Source organism: Chanodichthys erythropterus, chromosome 8, assembly GCF_024489055.1.
Source record: "Chanodichthys erythropterus isolate Z2021 chromosome 8, ASM2448905v1, whole genome shotgun sequence".
Lineage (NCBI taxonomy): Eukaryota > Metazoa > Chordata > Actinopteri > Cypriniformes > Xenocyprididae > Chanodichthys > Chanodichthys erythropterus.
This window is the reverse complement of record NC_090228.1, coordinates 25,993,609-26,007,618: the sequence shown is the minus strand read 5'-3', so window position 1 is coordinate 26,007,618 and position 14,010 is coordinate 25,993,609. Positions and strand designations below refer to the sequence as shown.

At 53.1% G+C, this 14,010-nt stretch overlaps 21 non-coding genes across 21 annotated transcripts; all 21 read right to left on the bottom strand.

Moving 5' to 3' along the window:
* Positions 1 to 309: 309 nt before the first annotated feature.
* Positions 310 to 392, bottom strand: trnal-cag (transfer RNA leucine (anticodon CAG)). Its single transcript has one exon. It is a non-coding gene; the product is annotated as a tRNA-Leu (tRNA).
* A 564-nt stretch (positions 393 to 956) lies between these two features.
* Positions 957 to 1,039, bottom strand: trnal-cag (transfer RNA leucine (anticodon CAG)). The gene has a single exon. It is a non-coding gene; the product is annotated as a tRNA-Leu (tRNA).
* A 564-nt stretch (positions 1,040 to 1,603) lies between these two features.
* On the bottom strand, positions 1,604 to 1,686 carry trnal-cag (transfer RNA leucine (anticodon CAG)). The gene has a single exon. It is a non-coding gene; the product is annotated as a tRNA-Leu (tRNA).
* Positions 1,687 to 2,250: 564 nt separating this feature from the next.
* trnal-cag (transfer RNA leucine (anticodon CAG)) lies at positions 2,251 to 2,333 on the bottom strand. The gene has a single exon. It is a non-coding gene; the product is annotated as a tRNA-Leu (tRNA).
* Positions 2,334 to 2,897: 564 nt separating this feature from the next.
* Positions 2,898 to 2,980, bottom strand: trnal-cag (transfer RNA leucine (anticodon CAG)). Its single transcript has one exon. It is a non-coding gene; the product is annotated as a tRNA-Leu (tRNA).
* Positions 2,981 to 3,544: 564 nt separating this feature from the next.
* trnal-cag (transfer RNA leucine (anticodon CAG)) lies at positions 3,545 to 3,627 on the bottom strand. The gene has a single exon. It is a non-coding gene; the product is annotated as a tRNA-Leu (tRNA).
* Positions 3,628 to 4,838: 1,211 nt separating this feature from the next.
* Positions 4,839 to 4,921, bottom strand: trnal-cag (transfer RNA leucine (anticodon CAG)). Its single transcript has one exon. It is a non-coding gene; the product is annotated as a tRNA-Leu (tRNA).
* A 564-nt stretch (positions 4,922 to 5,485) lies between these two features.
* On the bottom strand, positions 5,486 to 5,568 carry trnal-cag (transfer RNA leucine (anticodon CAG)). Its single transcript has one exon. It is a non-coding gene; the product is annotated as a tRNA-Leu (tRNA).
* Positions 5,569 to 6,132: 564 nt separating this feature from the next.
* On the bottom strand, positions 6,133 to 6,215 carry trnal-cag (transfer RNA leucine (anticodon CAG)). Its single transcript has one exon. It is a non-coding gene; the product is annotated as a tRNA-Leu (tRNA).
* Positions 6,216 to 6,779: 564 nt separating this feature from the next.
* On the bottom strand, positions 6,780 to 6,862 carry trnal-cag (transfer RNA leucine (anticodon CAG)). Its single transcript has one exon. It is a non-coding gene; the product is annotated as a tRNA-Leu (tRNA).
* Positions 6,863 to 7,426: 564 nt separating this feature from the next.
* Positions 7,427 to 7,509, bottom strand: trnal-cag (transfer RNA leucine (anticodon CAG)). The gene has a single exon. It is a non-coding gene; the product is annotated as a tRNA-Leu (tRNA).
* A 564-nt stretch (positions 7,510 to 8,073) lies between these two features.
* On the bottom strand, positions 8,074 to 8,156 carry trnal-cag (transfer RNA leucine (anticodon CAG)). The gene has a single exon. It is a non-coding gene; the product is annotated as a tRNA-Leu (tRNA).
* Positions 8,157 to 8,720: 564 nt separating this feature from the next.
* Positions 8,721 to 8,803, bottom strand: trnal-cag (transfer RNA leucine (anticodon CAG)). The gene has a single exon. It is a non-coding gene; the product is annotated as a tRNA-Leu (tRNA).
* A 564-nt stretch (positions 8,804 to 9,367) lies between these two features.
* Positions 9,368 to 9,450, bottom strand: trnal-cag (transfer RNA leucine (anticodon CAG)). Its single transcript has one exon. It is a non-coding gene; the product is annotated as a tRNA-Leu (tRNA).
* Positions 9,451 to 10,014: 564 nt separating this feature from the next.
* trnal-cag (transfer RNA leucine (anticodon CAG)) lies at positions 10,015 to 10,097 on the bottom strand. Its single transcript has one exon. It is a non-coding gene; the product is annotated as a tRNA-Leu (tRNA).
* Positions 10,098 to 10,661: 564 nt separating this feature from the next.
* Positions 10,662 to 10,744, bottom strand: trnal-cag (transfer RNA leucine (anticodon CAG)). The gene has a single exon. It is a non-coding gene; the product is annotated as a tRNA-Leu (tRNA).
* A 564-nt stretch (positions 10,745 to 11,308) lies between these two features.
* trnal-cag (transfer RNA leucine (anticodon CAG)) lies at positions 11,309 to 11,391 on the bottom strand. The gene has a single exon. It is a non-coding gene; the product is annotated as a tRNA-Leu (tRNA).
* Positions 11,392 to 11,955: 564 nt separating this feature from the next.
* On the bottom strand, positions 11,956 to 12,038 carry trnal-cag (transfer RNA leucine (anticodon CAG)). The gene has a single exon. It is a non-coding gene; the product is annotated as a tRNA-Leu (tRNA).
* Positions 12,039 to 12,602: 564 nt separating this feature from the next.
* trnal-cag (transfer RNA leucine (anticodon CAG)) lies at positions 12,603 to 12,685 on the bottom strand. The gene has a single exon. It is a non-coding gene; the product is annotated as a tRNA-Leu (tRNA).
* A 564-nt stretch (positions 12,686 to 13,249) lies between these two features.
* trnal-cag (transfer RNA leucine (anticodon CAG)) lies at positions 13,250 to 13,332 on the bottom strand. Its single transcript has one exon. It is a non-coding gene; the product is annotated as a tRNA-Leu (tRNA).
* A 564-nt stretch (positions 13,333 to 13,896) lies between these two features.
* On the bottom strand, positions 13,897 to 13,979 carry trnal-cag (transfer RNA leucine (anticodon CAG)). Its single transcript has one exon. It is a non-coding gene; the product is annotated as a tRNA-Leu (tRNA).
* Positions 13,980 to 14,010: the final 31 nt, after the last annotated feature.

Genomic DNA, 14,010 nt, shown 5'->3' with positions numbered 1-14,010 from the left:
GGGGCCAAAAAGGCTCTTCGGCTCCCCTGGAGGCCAGACAGCATGACATTCTGAGAAAACGTGTGTCTTTTTCAAGTAGTTTCCCTGAATCTCATTAAATTGCGTGGCGTCCTCTGAAATCGTTGGACGCGCAATGCCCTTGAAATCCAGTGTTTTTGTAGGACTAGTGTGGTATAAACGCAGTCGTGGTATTGCTCTCCTGTTCGTGTAATGCGTGGCCGTGTCGTCGCAGTGCTCTTGTTAAGGTTTAAAATCAACTCGCCAGAGGGTTAAAGACTCCAGCCTGAGCCCACAGCCAAAGGTTAGCCTTGTCAGAAGTGGGATTCGAACCCACGCCTCCAGGGGAGACTGCGACCTGAACGCAGCGCCTTAGACCGCTCGGCCATCCTGACAAGAGGGCTGAGGGCGAGCAGTATTTTTGGAGCTCCACCGAATGGCAGACGATAACTGGAAGTTAGTGCTTCACCGCTCAGCCCAGCCAAAGCACATGCCTCGTTGGCGCAGTTAGGCAGCGCGTCAGTCTCATAATCTGAAGGTCGTGAGTTCGAGCCTCACACGGGGCAGGGTGGTGCCTTTTGGCGCACAAGAGCGTTTAGACGATAGAGCGGTTTCCTTTATTCCCTTTCGTGTGATCGTCCATTTCTCCTGGGGCCAAAAAGGCTCTTCGGCTCCCCTGGAGGCCAGACAGCATGACATTCTGAGAAAACGTGTGTCTTTTTCAAGTAGTTTCCCTGAATCTCATTAAATTGCGTGGCGTCCTCTGAAATCGTTGGACGCGCAATGCCCTTGAAATCCAGTGTTTTTGTAGGACTAGTGTGGTATAAACGCAGTCGTGGTATTGCTCTCCTGTTCGTGTAATGCGTGGCCGTGTCGTCGCAGTGCTCTTGTTAAGGTTTAAAATCAACTCGCCAGAGGGTTAAAGACTCCAGCCTGAGCCCACAGCCAAAGGTTAGCCTTGTCAGAAGTGGGATTCGAACCCACGCCTCCAGGGGAGACTGCGACCTGAACGCAGCGCCTTAGACCGCTCGGCCATCCTGACACGAGGGCTGAGGGCGAGCAGTATTTTTGGAGGTCCACCGAATGGCAGACGATAACTGGAAGCTAGTGCTTCACCGCTCAGCCCAGCCTAAGCACATGCCTCGTTGGCGCAGTTAGGCAGCGCGTCAGTCTCATAATCTGAAGGTCGTGAGTTCGAGCCTCACACGGGGCAGGGTGGTGCCTTTTGGCGCACAAGAGCGTTTAGACGATAGAGCGGTTTCCTTTATTCCCTTTCGTGTGATCGTCCATTTCTCCTGGGGCCAAAAAGGCTCTTCGGCTCCCCTGGAGGCCAGACAGCATGACATTCTGAGAAAACGTGTGTCTTTTTCAAGTAGTTTCCCTGAATCTCATTAAATTGCGTGGCGTCCTCTGAAATCGTTGGACGCGCAATGCCCTTGAAATCCAGTGTTTTTGTAGGACTAGTGTGGTATAAACGCAGTCGTGGTATTGCTCTCCTGTTCGTGTAATGCGTGGCCGTGTCGTCGCAGTGCTCTTGTTAAGGTTTAAAATCAACTCGCCAGAGGGTTAAAGACTCCAGCCTGAGCCCACAGCCAAAGGTTAGCCTTGTCAGAAGTGGGATTCGAACCCACGCCTCCAGGGGAGACTGCGACCTGAACGCAGCGCCTTAGACCGCTCGGCCATCCTGACATGAGGGCTGAGGGCGAGCAGTATTTTTGGAGGTCCACCGAATGGCAGACGATAACTGGAAGCTAGTGCTTCACCGCTCAGCCCAGCTGAAGCACATGCCTCGTTGGCGCAGTTAGGCAGCGCGTCAGTCTCATAATGTGAAGGTCGTGAGTTCGAGCCTCACACGGGGCAGGGTGGTGCCTTTTGGCGCACGAGAGCGTTTAGACGATAGAGCGGTTTCCTTTATTCCCTTTCGTATGATCGTCCATTTCTCCTGGGGCCAAAAAGGCTCTTCGGCTCCCCTGTAGGCCAGACAGCATGACATTCTGAGAAAACGTGTGTCTTTTTCAAGTAGTTTCCCTGAATCTCATTAAATTGCGTGGCGTCCTCTGAAATCGTTGGACGCGCAATGCCCTTGAAATCCAGTGTTTTTGTAGGACTAGTGTGGTATAAACGCAGTCGTGGTATTGCTCTCCTGTTCGTGTAATGCGTGGCCGTGTCGTCGCAGTGCTCTTGTTAAGGTTTAAAATCAACTCGCCAGAGGGTTAAAGACTCCAGCCTGAGCCCACAGCCAAAGGTTAGCCTTGTCAGAAGTGGGATTCGAACCCACGCCTCCAGGGGAGACTGCGACCTGAACGCAGCGCCTTAGACCGCTCGGCCATCCTGACATGAGGGCTGAGGGCGAGCAGTATTTTTGGAGGTCCACCGAATGGCAGACGATAACTGGAAGCTAGTGCTTCACCGCTCAGCCCAGCTGAAGCACATGCCTCGTTGGCGCAGTTAGGCAGCGCGTCAGTCTCATAATCTGAAGGTCGTGAGTTCGAGCCTCACACGGGGCAGGGTGGTGCCTTTTGGCGCACGAGAGCGTTTAGACGATAGAGCGGTTTCCTTTATTCCCTTTCGTGTGATCGTCCATTTCTCCTGGGGCCAAAAAGGCTCTTCGGCTCCCCTGGAGGCCAGACAGCATGACATTCTGAGAAAACGTGTGTCTTTTTCAAGTAGTTTCCCTGAATCTCATTAAATTGCGTGGCGTCCTCTGAAATCGTTGGACGCGCAATGCCCTTGAAATCCAGTGTTTTTGTAGGACTAGTGTGGTATAAACACAGTCATGGTATTGCTCTCCTGTTCGTGTAATGCGTGGCCGTGTCGTCGCAGTGCTCTTGTTAAGGTTTAAAATCAACTCGCCAGAGGGTTAAAGACTCCAGCCTGAGCCCACAGCCAAAGGTTAGCCTTGTCAGAAGTGGGATTCGAACCCACGCCTCCAGGGGAGACTGCGACCTGAACGCAGCGCCTTAGACCGCTCGGCCATCCTGACAAGAGGGCTGAGGGCGAGCAGTATTTTTGGACCTCCACCGAATGGCAGACGATAACTGGAAGTTAGTGCTTCACCGCTCAGCCCAGCCAAAGCACATGCCTCGTTGGCGCAGTTAGGCAGCGCGTCAGTCTCATAATCTGAAGGTCGTGAGTTCGAGCCTCACACGGGGCAGGGTGGTGCCTTTTGGCGCACGAGAGCGTTTAGACGATAGAGCGGTTTCCTTTATTCCCTTTCGTGTGATCGTCCATTTCTCCTGGGGCCAAAAAGGCTCTTCGGCTCCCCTGGAGGCCAGACAGCATGACATTCTGAGAAAACGTGTGTCTTTTTCAAGTAGTTTCCCTGAATCTCATTAAATTGCGTGGCGTCCTCTGAAATCGTTGGACGCGCAATGCCCTTGAAATCCAGTGTTTTTGTAGGACTAGTGTGGTATAAACGCAGTCGTGGTATTGCTCTCCTGTTCGTGTAATGCGTGGCCGTGTCGTCGCAGTGCTCTTGTTAAGGTTTAAAATCAACTCGCCAGAGGGTTAAAGACTCCAGCCTGAGCCCACAGCCAAAGGTTAGCCTTGTCAGAAGTGGGATTCGAACCCACGCCTCCAGGGGAGACTGCGACCTGAACGCAGCGCCTTAGACCGCTCGGCCATCCTGACAAGAGGGCTGAGGGCGAGCAGTATTTTTGGAGCTCCACCGAATGGCAGACGATAACTGGAAGTTAGTGCTTCACCGCTCAGCCCAGCCAAAGCACATGCCTCGTTGGCGCAGTTAGGCAGCGCGTCAGTCTCATAATCTGAAGGTCGTGAGTTCGAGCCTCACACGGGGCAGGGTGGTGCCTTTTGGCGCACAAGAGCGTTTAGACGATAGAGCGGTTTCCTTTATTCCCTTTCGTGTGATCGTCCATTTCTCCTGGGGCCAAAAAGGCTCTTCGGCTCCCCTGGAGGCCAGACAGCATGACATTCTGAGAAAACGTGTGTCTTTTTCAAGTAGTTTCCCTGAATCTCATTAAATTGCGTGGCGTCCTCTGAAATCGTTGGACGCGCAATGCCCTTGAAATCCAGTGTTTTTGTAGGACTAGTGTGGTATAAACGCAGTCGTGGTATTGCTCTCCTGTTCGTGTAATGCGTGGCCGTGTCGTCGCAGTGCTCTTGTTAAGGTTTAAAATCAACTCGCCAGAGGGTTAAAGACTCCAGCCTGAGCCCACAGCCAAAGGTTAGCCTTGTCAGAAGTGGGATTCGAAACCACGCCTCCAGGGGAGACTGCGACCTGAACGCAGCGCCTTAGACCGCTCGGCCATCCTGACACGAGGGCTGAGGGCGAGCAGTATTTTTGGAGGTCCACCGAATGGCAGACGATAACTGGAAGCTAGTGCTTCACCGCTCAGCCCAGCCTAAGCACATGCCTCGTTGGCGCAGTTAGGCAGCGCGTCAGTCTCATAATCTGAAGGTCGTGAGTTCGAGCCTCACACGGGGCAGGGTGGTGCCTTTTGGCGCACGAGAGCATTTAGACGATAGAGCGGTTTCCTTTATTCCCTTTCGTGTGATCGTCCATTTCTCCTGGGGCCAAAAAGGCTCTTCGGCTCCCCTGGAGGCCAGACAGCATGACATTCTGAGAAAACGTGTGTCTTTTTCAAGTAGTTTCCCTGAATCTCATTAAATTGCGTGGCGTCCTCTGAAATCGTTGGACGCGCAATGCCCTTGAAATCCAGTGTTTTTGTAGGACTAGTGTGGTATAAACGCAGTCGTGGTATTGCTCTCCTGTTCGTGTAATGCGTGGCCGTGTCGTCGCAGTGCTCTTGTTAAGGTTTAAAATCAACTCGCCAGAGGGTTAAAGACTCCAGCCTGAGCCCACAGCCAAAGGTTAGCCTTGTCAGAAGTGGGATTCGAACCCACGCCTCCAGGGGAGACTGCGACCTGAACGCAGCGCCTTAGACCGCTCGGCCATCCTGACATGAGGGCTGAGGGCGAGCAGTATTTTTGGAGGTCCACCGAATGGCAGACGATAACTGGAAGCTAGTGCTTCACCGCTCAGCCCAGCTGAAGCACATGCCTCGTTGGCGCAGTTAGGCAGCGCGTCAGTCTCATAATCTGAAGGTCGTGAGTTCGAGCCTCACACGGGGCAGGGTGGTGCCTTTTGGCGCACGAGAGCGTTTAGACGATAGAGCGGTTTCCTTTATTCCCTTTCGTATGATCGGCCATTTCTCCTGGGGCCAAAAAGGCTCTTCGGCTCCCCTGGAGGCCAGACAGCATGACATTCTGAGAAAACGTGTGTCTTTTTCAAGTAGTTTCCCTGAATCTCATTAAATTGCGTGGCGTCCTCTGAAATCGTTGGACGCGCAATGCCCTTGAAATCCAGTGTTTTTGTAGGACTAGTGTGGTATAAACGCAGTCGTGGTATTGCTCTCCTGTTCGTGTAATGCGTGGCCGTGTCGTCGCAGTGCTCTTGTTAAGGTTTAAAATCAACTCGCCAGAGGGTTAAAGACTCCAGCCTGAGCCCACAGCCAAAGGTTAGCCTTGTCAGAAGTGGGATTCGAACCCACGCCTCCAGGGGAGACTGCGACCTGAACGCAGCGCCTTAGACCGCTCGGCCATCCTGACATGAGGGCTGAGGGCGAGCAGTATTTTTGGAGGTCCACCGAATGGCAGACGATAACTGGAAGCTAGTGCTTCACCGCTCAGCCCAGCTGAAGCACATGCCTCGTTGGCGCAGTTAGGCAGCGCGTCAGTCTCATAATCTGAAGGTCGTGAGTTCGAGCCTCACACGGGGCAGGGTGGTGCCTTTTGGCGCACGAGAGCGTTTAGACGATAGAGCGGTTTCCTTTATTCCCTTTCGTGTGATCGTCCATTTCTCCTGGGGCCAAAAAGGCTCTTCGGCTCCCCTGGAGGCCAGACAGCATGACATTCTGAGAAAACGTGTGTCTTTTTCAAGTAGTTTCCCTGAATCTCATTAAATTGCGTGGCGTCCTCTGAAATCGTTGGACGCGCAATGCCCTTGAAATCCAGTGTTTTTGTAGGACTAGTGTGGTATAAACACAGTCATGGTATTGCTCTCCTGTTCGTGTAATGCGTGGCCGTGTCGTCGCAGTGCTCTTGTTAAGGTTTAAAATCAACTCGCCAGAGGGTTAAAGACTCCAGCCTGAGCCCACAGCCAAAGGTTAGCCTTGTCAGAAGTGGGATTCGAACCCACGCCTCCAGGGGAGACTGCGACCTGAACGCAGCGCCTTAGACCGCTCGGCCATCCTGACAAGAGGGCTGAGGGCGAGCAGTATTTTTGGAGCTCCACCGAATGGCAGACGATAACTGGAAGTTAGTGCTTCACCGCTCAGCCCAGCCAAAGCACATGCCTCGTTGGCGCAGTTAGGCAGCGCGTCAGTCTCATAATCTGAAGGTCGTGAGTTCGAGCCTCACACGGGGCAGGGTGGTGCCTTTTGGCGCACGAGAGCGTTTAGACGATAGAGCGGTTTCCTTTATTCCCTTTCGTGTGATCGTCCATTTCTCCTGGGGCCAAAAAGGCTCTTCGGCTCCCCTGGAGGCCAGACAGCATGACATTCTGAGAAAACGTGTGTCTTTTTCAAGTAGTTTCCCTGAATCTCATTAAATTGCGTGGCGTCCTCTGAAATCGTTGGACGCGCAATGCCCTTGAAATCCAGTGTTTTTGTAGGACTAGTGTGGTATAAACGCAGTCGTGGTATTGCTCTCCTGTTCGTGTAATGCGTGGCCGTGTCGTCGCAGTGCTCTTGTTAAGGTTTAAAATCAACTCGCCAGAGGGTTAAAGACTCCAGCCTGAGCCCACAGCCAAAGGTTAGCCTTGTCAGAAGTGGGATTCGAACCCACGCCTCCAGGGGAGACTGCGACCTGAACGCAGCGCCTTAGACCGCTCGGCCATCCTGACACGAGGGCTGAGGGCGAGCAGTATTTTTGGAGCTCCACCGAATGGCAGACGATAACTGGAAGCTAGTGCTTCACCGCTCAGCCCAGCCAAAGCACATGCCTCGTTGGCGCAGTTAGGCAGCGCGTCAGTCTCATAATCTGAAGGTCGTGAGTTCGAGCCTCACACGGGGCAGGGTGGTGCCTTTTGGCGCACGAGAGCGTTTAGACGATAGAGCGGTTTCCTTTATTCCCTTTCGTGTGATCGTCCATTTCTCCTGGGGCCAAAAAGGCTCTTCGGCTCCCCTGGAGGCCAGACAGCATGACATTCTGAGAAAACGTGTGTCTTTTTCAAGTAGTTTCCCTGAATCTCATTAAATTGCGTGGCGTCCTCTGAAATCGTTGGACGCGCAATGCCCTTGAAATCCAGTGTTTTTGTAGGACTAGTGTGGTATAAACGCAGTCGTGGTATTGCTCTCCTGTTCGTGTAATGCGTGGCCGTGTCGTCGCAGTGCTCTTGTTAAGGTTTAAAATCAACTCGCCAGAGGGTTAAAGACTCCAGCCTGAGCCCACAGCCAAAGGTTAGCCTTGTCAGAAGTGGGATTCGAACCCACGCCTCCAGGGGAGACTGCGACCTGAACGCAGCGCCTTAGACCGCTCGGCCATCCTGACATGAGGGCTGAGGGCGAGCAGTATTTTTGGAGGTCCACCGAATGGCAGACGATAACTGGAAGCTAGTGCTTCACCGCTCAGCCCAGCTGAAGCACATGCCTCGTTGGCGCAGTTAGGCAGCGCGTCAGTCTCATAATCTGAAGGTCGTGAGTTCGAGCCTCACACGGGGCAGGGTGGTGCCTTTTGGCGCACGAGAGCGATTAGACGATAGAGCGGTTTCCTTTATTCCCTTTCGTGTGATCGTCCATTTCTCCTGGGGCCAAAAAGGCTCTTCGGCTCCCCTGGAGGCCAGACAGCATGACATTCTGAGAAAACGTGTGTCTTTTTCAAGTAGTTTCCCTGAATCTCATTAAATTGCGTGGCGTCCTCTGAAATCGTTGGACGCGCAATGCCCTTGAAATCCAGTGTTTTTGTAGGACTAGTGTGGTATAAACGCAGTCGTGGTATTGCTCTCCTGTTCGTGTAATGCGTGGCCGTGTCGTCGCAGTGCTCTTGTTAAGGTTTAAAATCAACTCGCCAGAGGGTTAAAGACTCCAGCCTGAGCCCACAGCCAAAGGTTAGCCTTGTCAGAAGTGGGATTCGAACCCACGCCTCCAGGGGAGACTGCGACCTGAACGCAGCGCCTTAGACCGCTCGGCCATCCTGACATGAGGGCTGAGGGCGAGCAGTATTTTTGGAGGTCCACCGAATGGCAGACGATAACTGGAAGCTAGTGCTTCACCGCTCAGCCCAGCTGAAGCACATGCCTCGTTGGCGCAGTTAGGCAGCGCGTCAGTCTCATAATCTGAAGGTCGTGAGTTCGAGCCTCACACGGGGCAGGGTGGTGCCTTTTGGCGCACGAGAGCGTTTAGACGATAGAGCGGTTTCCTTTATTCCCTTTCGTGTGATCGTCCATTTCTCCTGGGGCCAAAAAGGCTCTTCGGCTCCCCTGGAGGCCAGACAGCATGACATTCTGAGAAAACGTGTGTCTTTTTCAAGTAGTTTCCCTGAATCTCATTAAATTGCGTGGCGTCCTCTGAAATCGTTGGACGCGCAATGCCCTTGAAATCCAGTGTTTTTGTAGGACTAGTGTGGTATAAACGCAGTCGTGGTATTGCTCTCCTGTTCGTGTAATGCGTGGCCGTGTCGTCGCAGTGCTCTTGTTAAGGTTTAAAATCAACTCGCCAGAGGGTTAAAGACTCCAGCCTGAGCCCACAGCCAAAGGTTAGCCTTGTCAGAAGTGGGATTCGAACCCACGCCTCCAGGGGAGACTGCGACCTGAACGCAGCGCCTTAGACCGCTCGGCCATCCTGACAAGAGGGCTGAGGGCGAGCAGTATTTTTGGAGGTCCACCGAATGGCAGACGATAACTGGAAGCTAGTGCTTCACCGCTCAGCCCAGCTGAAGCACATGCCTCGTTGGCGCAGTTAGGCAGCGCGTCAGTCTCATAATCTGAAGGTCGTGAGTTCGAGCCTCACACGGGGCAGGGTGGTGCCTTTTGGCGCACGAGAGCGTTTAGACGATAGAGCGGTTTCCTTTATTCCCTTTCGTGTGATCGTCCATTTCTCCTGGGGCCAAAAAGGCTCTTCGGCTCCCCTGGAGGCCAGACAGCATGACATTCTGAGAAAACGTGTGTCTTTTTCAAGTAGTTTCCCTGAATCTCATTAAATTGCGTGGCGTCCTCTGAAATCGTTGGACGCGCAATGCCCTTGAAATCCAGTGTTTTTGTAGGACTAGTGTGGTATAAACGCAGTCGTGGTATTGCTCTCCTGTTCGTGTAATGCGTGGCCGTGTCGTCGCAGTGCTCTTGTTAAGGTTTAAAATCAACTCGCCAGAGGGTTAAAGACTCCAGCCTGAGCCCACAGCCAAAGGTTAGCCTTGTCAGAAGTGGGATTCGAACCCACGCCTCCAGGGGAGACTGCGACCTGAACGCAGCGCCTTAGACCGCTCGGCCATCCTGACAAGAGGGCTGAGGGCGAGCAGTATTTTTGGACCTCCACCGAATGGCAGACGATAACTGGAAGTTAGTGCTTCACCGCTCAGCCCAGCCAAAGCACATGCCTCGTTGGCGCAGTTAGGCAGCGCGTCAGTCTCATAATCTGAAGGTCGTGAGTTCGAGCCTCACACGGGGCAGGGTGGTGCCTTTTGGCGCACGAGAGCGTTTAGACGATAGAGCGGTTTCCTTTATTCCCTTTCGTGTGATCGTCCATTTCTCCTGGGGCCAAAAAGGCTCTTCGGCTCCCCTGGAGGCCAGACAGCATGACATTCTGAGAAAACGTGTGTCTTTTTCAAGTAGTTTCCCTGAATCTCATTAAATTGCGTGGCGTCCTCTGAAATCGTTGGACGCGCAATGCCCTTGAAATCCAGTGTTTTTGTAGGACTAGTGTGGTATAAACGCAGTCGTGGTATTGCTCTCCTGTTCGTGTAATGCGTGGCCGTGTCGTCGCAGTGCTCTTGTTAAGGTTTAAAATCAACTCGCCAGAGGGTTAAAGACTCCAGCCTGAGCCCACAGCCAAAGGTTAGCCTTGTCAGAAGTGGGATTCGAACCCACGCCTCCAGGGGAGACTGCGACCTGAACGCAGCGCCTTAGACCGCTCGGCCATCCTGACACGAGGGCTGAGGGCGAGCAGTATTTTTGGAGGTCCACCGAATGGCAGACGATAACTGGAAGCTAGTGCTTCACCGCTCAGCCCAGCTGAAGCACATGCCTCGTTGGCGCAGTTAGGCAGCGCGTCAGTCTCATAATCTGAAGGTCGTGAGTTCGAGCCTCACACGGGGCAGGGTGGTGCCTTTTGGCGCACGAGAGCATTTAGACGATAGAGCGGTTTCCTTTATTCCCTTTCGTGTGATCGTCCATTTCTCCTGGGGCCAAAAAGGCTCTTCGGCTCCCCTGGAGGCCAGACAGCATGACATTCTGAGAAAACGTGTGTCTTTTTCAAGTAGTTTCCCTGAATCTCATTAAATTGCGTGGCGTCCTCTGAAATCGTTGGACGCGCAATGCCCTTGAAATCCAGTGTTTTTGTAGGACTAGTGTGGTATAAACGCAGTCGTGGTATTGCTCTCCTGTTCGTGTAATGCGTGGCCGTGTCGTCGCAGTGCTCTTGTTAAGGTTTAAAATCAACTCGCCAGAGGGTTAAAGACTCCAGCCTGAGCCCACAGCCAAAGGTTAGCCTTGTCAGAAGTGGGATTCGAACCCACGCCTCCAGGGGAGACTGCGACCTGAACGCAGCGCCTTAGACCGCTCGGCCATCCTGACATGAGGGCTGAGGGCGAGCAGTATTTTTGGAGGTCCACCGAATGGCAGACGATAACTGGAAGCTAGTGCTTCACCGCTCAGCCCAGCTGAAGCACATGCCTCGTTGGCGCAGTTAGGCAGCGCGTCAGTCTCATAATCTGAAGGTCGTGAGTTCGAGCCTCACACGGGGCAGGGTGGTGCCTTTTGGCGCACGAGAGCGTTTAGACGATAGAGCGGTTTCCTTTATTCCCTTTCGTATGATCGTCCATTTCTCCTGGGGCCAAAAAGGCTCTTCGGCTCCCCTGTAGGCCAGACAGCATGACATTCTGAGAAAACGTGTGTCTTTTTCAAGTAGTTTCCCTGAATCTCATTAAATTGCGTGGCGTCCTCTGAAATCGTTGGACGCGCAATGCCCTTGAAATCCAGTGTTTTTGTAGGACTAGTGTGGTATAAACGCAGTCGTGGTATTGCTCTCCTGTTCGTGTAATGCGTGGCCGTGTCGTCGCAGTGCTCTTGTTAAGGTTTAAAATCAACTCGCCAGAGGGTTAAAGACTCCAGCCTGAGCCCACAGCCAAAGGTTAGCCTTGTCAGAAGTGGGATTCGAACCCACGCCTCCAGGGGAGACTGCGACCTGAACGCAGCGCCTTAGACCGCTCGGCCATCCTGACATGAGGGCTGAGGGCGAGCAGTATTTTTGGAGGTCCACCGAATGGCAGACGATAACTGGAAGCTAGTGCTTCACCGCTCAGCCCAGCTGAAGCACATGCCTCGTTGGCGCAGTTAGGCAGCGCGTCAGTCTCATAATCTGAAGGTCGTGAGTTCGAGCCTCACACGGGGCAGGGTGGTGCCTTTTGGCGCACGAGAGCGTTTAGACGATAGAGCGGTTTCCTTTATTCCCTTTCGTGTGATCGTCCATTTCTCCTGGGGCCAAAAAGGCTCTTCGGCTCCCCTGGAGGCCAGACAGCATGACATTCTGAGAAAACGTGTGTCTTTTTCAAGTAGTTTCCCTGAATCTCATTAAATTGCGTGGCGTCCTCTGAAATCGTTGGACGCGCAATGCCCTTGAAATCCAGTGTTTTTGTAGGACTAGTGTGGTATAAACACAGTCATGGTATTGCTCTCCTGTTCGTGTAATGCGTGGCCGTGTCGTCGCAGTGCTCTTGTTAAGGTTTAAAATCAACTCGCCAGAGGGTTAAAGACTCCAGCCTGAGCCCACAGCCAAAGGTTAGCCTTGTCAGAAGTGGGATTCGAACCCACGCCTCCAGGGGAGACTGCGACCTGAACGCAGCGCCTTAGACCGCTCGGCCATCCTGACAAGAGGGCTGAGGGCGAGCAGTATTTTTGGACCTCCACCGAATGGCAGACGATAACTGGAAGTTAGTGCTTCACCGCTCAGCCCAGCCAAAGCACATGCCTCGTTGGCGCAGTTAGGCAGCGCGTCAGTCTCATAATCTGAAGGTCGTGAGTTCGAGCCTCACACGGGGCAGGGTGGTGCCTTTTGGCGCACGAGAGCGTTTAGACGATAGAGCGGTTTCCTTTATTCCCTTTCGTGTGATCGTCCATTTCTCCTGGGGCCAAAAAGGCTCTTCGGCTCCCCTGGAGGCCAGACAGCATGACATTCTGAGAAAACGTGTGTCTTTTTCAAGTAGTTTCCCTGAATCTCATTAAATTGCGTGGCGTCCTCTGAAATCGTTGGACGCGCAATGCCCTTGAAATCCAGTGTTTTTGTAGGACTAGTGTGGTATAAACGCAGTCGTGGTATTGCTCTCCTGTTCGTGTAATGCGTGGCCGTGTCGTCGCAGTGCTCTTGTTAAGGTTTAAAATCAACTCGCCAGAGGGTTAAAGACTCCAGCCTGAGCCCACAGCCAAAGGTTAGCCTTGTCAGAAGTGGGATTCGAACCCACGCCTCCAGGGGAGACTGCGACCTGAACGCAGCGCCTTAGACCGCTCGGCCATCCTGACAAGAGGGCTGAGGGCGAGCAGTATTTTTGGAGCTCCACCGAATGGCAGACGATAACTGGAAGTTAGTGCTTCACCGCTCAGCCCAGCCAAAGCACATGCCTCGTTGGCGCAGTTAGGCAGCGCGTCAGTCTCATAATCTGAAGGTCGTGAGTTCGAGCCTCACACGGGGCAGGGTGGTGCCTTTTGGCGCACAAGAGCGTTTAGACGATAGAGCGGTTTCCTTTATTCCCTTTCGTGTGATCGTCCATTTCTCCTGGGGCCAAAAAGGCTCTTCGGCTCCCCTGGAGGCCAGACAGCATGACATTCTGAGAAAACGTGTGTCTTTTTCAAGTAGTTTCCCTGAATCTCATTAAATTGCGTGGCGTCCTCTGAAATCGTTGGACGCGCAATGCCCTTGAAATCCAGTGTTTTTGTAGGACTAGTGTGGTATAAACGCAGTCGTGGTATTGCTCTCCTGTTCGTGTAATGCGTGGCCGTGTCGTCGCAGTGCTCTTGTTAAGGTTTAAAATCAACTCGCCAGAGGGTTAAAGACTCCAGCCTGAGCCCACAGCCAAAGGTTAGCCTTGTCAGAAGTGGGATTCGAACCCACGCCTCCAGGGGAGACTGCGACCTGAACGCAGCGCCTTAGACCGCTCGGCCATCCTGACATGAGGGCTGAGGGCGAGCAGTATTTTTGGAGGTCCACCGAATGGCAGACGATAACTGGAAGCTAGTGCTTCACCGCTCAGCCCAGCCTAAGCACATGCCTCGTTGGCGCAGTTAGGCAGCGCGTCAGTCTCATAATCTGAAGGTCGTGAGTTCGAGCCTCACACGGGGCAGGGTGGTGCCTTTTGGCGCACGAGAGCATTTAGACGATAGAGCGGTTTCCTTTATTCCCTTTCGTGTGATCGTCCATTTCTCCTGGGGCCAAAAAGGCTCTTCGGCTCCCCTGGAGGCCAGACAGCATGACATTCTGAGAAAACGTGTGTCTTTTTCAAGTAGTTTCCCTGAATCTCATTAAATTGCGTGGCGTCCTCTGAAATCGTTGGACGCGCAATGCCCTTGAAATCCAGTGTTTTTGTAGGACTAGTGTGGTATAAACGCAGTCGTGGTATTGCTCTCCTGTTCGTGTAATGCGTGGCCGTGTCGTCGCAGTGCTCTTGTTAAGGTTTAAAATCAACTCGCCAGAGGGTTAAAGACTCCAGCCTGAGCCCACAGCCAAAGGTTAGCCTTGTCAGAAGTGGGATTCGAACCCACGCCTCCAGGGGAGACTGCGACCTGAACGCAGCGCCTTAGACCGCTCGGCCATCCTGACATGAGGGCTGAGGGCGAGCAGTATTTTTGGA